Source organism: Canis lupus, chromosome 11 (assembly GCF_011100685.1).
Source record: "Canis lupus familiaris isolate Mischka breed German Shepherd chromosome 11, alternate assembly UU_Cfam_GSD_1.0, whole genome shotgun sequence".
In the NCBI taxonomy this organism is placed as follows: Eukaryota; Metazoa; Chordata; class Mammalia; order Carnivora; family Canidae; genus Canis; species Canis lupus.
Genome location: NC_049232.1, coordinates 351,737 through 356,707, shown reverse-complemented (window position 1 = coordinate 356,707; position 4,971 = coordinate 351,737).

The window sequence follows — 4,971 nt, the reverse complement described above, 5'->3', positions numbered from 1 at the left end:
CAGGCTCTGACTGACTTTAGATGGAGCAGTATGCATAGAACACAGTTTGTGTGTCCCATCTTTTGTAGAGTAAGTGAGACCAGATGCAAAACAGGAAGGGGGCTTATCCCACAGGGCTAGTAGCTCAGGTTTCACAAGAAATTAGGTGGTGTCTCCACCAGAAGAAGTGAAGAATGGATTGATCCTCATACTGGACCTAGATCATAGTTCCTGGGAGTGGGCATGCTGTGGGACTGATCTGTCACCTCATAGAAATAGTTCTCTTCGGAACAGAATTTAACAAATGTTTTATGTGTAAAGCTGTTAACTAGGTGGCTCACAGGGTAAAAGGAGAGTCTTCTGAGAGTTAAGTAAGCTGTCCAAGAATACTCTGGGTGGGGCTTGTCTTTAGAGGCTGAATTCTAGTCCTGTGTTTTGGCTCCAAAATCCACTCTCTTTACCAGAGAGAGCTAGATAGCTTCCTGGCCTTCTAGGGTTTGTCTCTTGCCTTGCTGTGTGGCCCTACATAGTTTCCATGCCTCCTCTTTAGGGGTATAAATCTTTTTTAAAAAAATAAATTTATTTTTTATTGGTGTTCAATTTGCCAACATATAGAATAACACCCAGTGCTCATCCTATCAAGTGCCCCCCTCAGTGCCCGTCACCCAGTCACCTCTACCCCCTGCCCACCTCCTCTTCCCCACCCCTAGATCGTTGCCCAGAGTTAGGAGTCTCTCATGTTCTGTCTCCCTTTCTGATATTTCCCACTCATCTTTTCTCCTTTCTAGGGGTATAATTCTTTCACTTTGTCTTCCACCAGTAAGTTTTGATGGAAGGAGAGGGACAGAAATAGGAAAGGGAGAGGGAAAGAGTACTTTTGCCATTCAGCTCCACTTAAGAACACCACAACAGCACTTCCTTCTCTACATGGAACACTGACCCTCTCCACAGACTTGGATTAATGGATTCAGCAAATACTCTGTTGATGATCTGCCAGGCACAATCCCCTGTCCTAGCAACTAGGCAGCAGGAGTGAATAAAGAATAGGTAACGGAGAAAGTCCACAAGCAAAACCACACTAATGGAGGCTGAAGTGAGTGTAGAGAGGAAGGTGACCACCATCAATGGGGAAGGAGGAGGCAGTGATGGGACAGTTGCTTTTTAAAAAGGGAGGAGTGGGAAGTAGGATGGTCTGATTAAAGGCATTCGAAAAGCTCACATATCCTCAAAAGGGGCTGGTTGTTTCAGGGTTGGTGCATCACAAGCAGAAAGGAAGGCTGTAGAATATCAATTTCAAGGAGTAGCCAGGTATCGATCTTTCATTTACTTGAGGCCACCATTGGCTTGAACATCCCTCCATGCACACACCCCCATGTACTTGAGCTCCACCTGGACCTAATGTACCACCTGCAGTTGGGAGAGAAATGGTAAATAACAAGGGAGAAGATGGCAACCACTTAAATGGGGATTCTGAGTGCCCCAGTCTGCTGAGTACTGGGACATGCTCCCACTGAGACCTCCACTGACTCTGACCCACAGGAAATGGGCCTCCAGCCCACCTAGGGCTAAATAGCATATGGCTCAAGCAGATCTCAAATAAATTTCCAGTTGTGCCAGGTGGACTTTGTGGTACAGATCCAATGAGCTGATGCAGCTGCACCTGTTCAGGTTCACTTGTGCTTGTTTAGTGAACACCATCCCCCACCACTATAGAGAAAATGCCTGATGTGCAAGAAGAGAATTAAACTTGCAACATATAGGTAAATCAAAACACTATTATTTTATTTTATTTTATTTTTTAAACACTTTTTTTAAAGCGGTGTCTAATACAGAGGACTTAAAGATAGAATTGAAATATTAGATAATAGTAGGTAAATTGAAAGCTGGAAGATCTGCATGAAAGTGGCCTAAAGTGCTTGTATTATTTCTGAGGAGGTCAGGATGCTCTTAGCTCTTTATTTTGTTAACTATGTATGGTAAGTGGCATGAGCAAACCAGAAGGATGGAAGTCAAGTATCTAAAGATCTGGACTGGAAAACCTCAAAGTCTGGAAAAGAGAAAAACCAATATTGAAAAGACAGGACAGTATCTTCTGGTAAAGGCTCAATTTCATACCAACAACAATGAAAAGCTGCATTTAAAAAAATCTAGATGGCATGCTGCCCCTTCCCCTCAAGAAAGCATTGAGAATAAAAAAAATCGCTTAAACAAGACAGTTTAAAAATGAGATCCTGTCATCAGAGAAGGGAACACCAAAGCAACTTATGTCCTACACTGTTAGCTGATTTTGCACAGCTGGGTCCCACTTAACCAGCCATAGGGAGTGAGGACTACAAGGTCAGGGCCAGGCCCACCTGAGGTGAATCTTACATGAGAACTTTCCGAAGTTAAGCTGGCTTCCCAAAGTGCTACATCCTCAAGATAAACCATCCTTCAGACCCAAGGGAATGTAGAGACAGTGGCCTTGTAACTGAACAGAGCAATAGAAAGGGAAGAGAGGGATGCCTGGGTAGCTCAGCAGATAATTGGCTGCCTTTGGCTCAGGGTATGATCCTGGGGTCCTAGGGATTGGTCTGCATCAGACCCTGTGGGGAGCCTGCTTCTCCCTCTGCCTGTGTCTGCCTCTGTGTGTGTGTCTCTCAAGAATAAATAAAATCTTTTTAAAAAGGGGGGAAAGAAAATACCCCTAACACCTTGTAGGTTACTGACCAACCCTTATGATCCAGGTAAACACAACCTGAGCCCTGGCTAAAGCAAACACAAGGCATCTTTGGTAGAGGATTTCTTCAATCTAGACCTCAGGAAAACTTTTTAAAGGTAATTTTTCAGGAGCAGTTAATAAGCAAGCAAAGATAATCAGGCACGAGGGGAAAAGGCAATATGACACAATCAGCAGAAAAGATTCACATGGGCTTTGCATGTTATCAGATACATGTTTTTGTATTGGGTTTTTGTAAAAATATCTTGGTAAAATATTTAAAGATGTATTTGGCTACAGATTGTGACAAAGTTAGAAGTAGAATTGGTGAGCTGAAAGATGAAGGTGAAGAAATTATCCAGAACACAGACAACATGGGGTTAGAAAAATGACTGGGTGATGGACACTGAGGGGGGCACTTGATGGAATGAGCACTGGGTGTTATATGTTGGCAAATCGAACTTCAATAAAATATATTTAAAAATATGGTAAAATAGAGAAGGTAGGATTTCACTGGGAAGTTTTACATATATGTAAAGTCACAGTCTCAGAAGGCAAGGACAGACAGAGAAAAGGGCCAAAAATTCACAACTGGGGCTGTGAATTTTCCAGAGCTGATGAAAAACAAGTCTACAGATTCAAAAGCCTAAAGAGTGCATTTACAGAAATCACATCTAGACACATCATAGTGTAACTGTAGAAAAAGGGGGAAAAATTTAACAGCTAAGGACAAATTACTTCAAAGAACAACAGACTTACCAGCAACAATAGAAGACGAAAGAGTGGAATGAAAACCTGAGTATAAAGACAGAAAATAACTGTCAGCCTAGATGTTTACACCCAGTGGAAATATCCTTCAAGAGTGAGGACAAAGGGAACCCTGGGTGGTGCAGCGGTTTGGCGCCTGCCTTTGGCCCAGGGCATGATCCTGGAGACCGGGGATCGAATCCCACGTCGGGCTCCCGGTGCATGGAGCTTGTTTCTCCCTCTGCCTCTCTCTGTGTGTGTGACTATCAAATAAATAAATAAAAGTTAAAAAAAAAAAAAGAATGAGGACAAAATAAACACATTTTAGGACAGAACTTGTTTCTTTTTCCCCTGCTGACCCTCACTAAAGGCAATTCTAAGGAATGCATTTTAATACCGAAAGAAAGTGATCCTAGATGATGTTCTGTGATGCAAAAAGGAAGAGCAAAGAGTAAGAGATATGTAGGCAAATGTAAATGAGCATTTTTATACAAAACAATAAAGATTTAGAGTTGTTAAAATAGACTCAATATACCAGACAACAATAATATCTGTCGGGAGAGAGTCAAAAGAATTTATTATATAAAGTGAGATTTTGGTTAATCTCCTACATATTGTAAAATCTAGGGTAATCATAAAATACAATGTATATTTTTAATACTAGTAGAGGAAAAAATGAATTTTTAAAAAAGTAAAAGATGGAGTGGCAGAAGGAAAAAAGTGTTAGATCTTAATCCAAAAATAATATTTCCATTTAATTTAAATGACAAAGATTGTCAAACAATGACTTCGTTTATTCAAGCCACTATAACAAATACCGCAGACTGGGTGGCTTATTAACAGCTGAACTATTTCTCATAGTTCTGGAGGCTGGAAGTTTAAGATCAGAGTGGTTGGAGATCAGCATGGTTGGGTGAAGGCTCTCTTTTCTAGATTGCAGATTTCTAATTGTACCCTAATGTGGTGGAAAGGGCTGGGAAGTTCTTTTGGGTCTCATTTTTTTTTTAAGATTTTATTTATTTATTCATAATAGACATAGAGAGAGAGAGGCAGAGACACAGGAGGAGGGAGAAGCAGGCTGCATGCCGGAGCCCGATGGGGACTCGATCCCAGGTCTCCAGGATCATGCCCTGGGCCAAAGGCAGATGCTGAACCCCTGAGCCACCCAGGGATCCCCTGGGGTCTCATTTAATAGCATTGATTTCATTCATCATAGCTCCACTCTCATGACTTCATTTCCCAAAGCCCAACCCCCTAATACTACCACACTGGGCATTCAGATTCCAACATGTGAGTTTAGGGGAAATATAAACATTCACACTGTAGGAGATGGGACAGAAGTATAAAACTCCACTGTATACTGTATACAGGAGACTCACCTCAAATATGAGGATACTCAACATTTGAAAGTGAAAGAATGTGAAAGTTATTTGAAGCAAACAGTAACCAATAGAAACTATTGTAGTTCTAATATTAGATGAAATAGATACTTTAAGTCATAAAGAGATGTACTCCTACAGATAAAGGGAATCATTCATTACATTAAG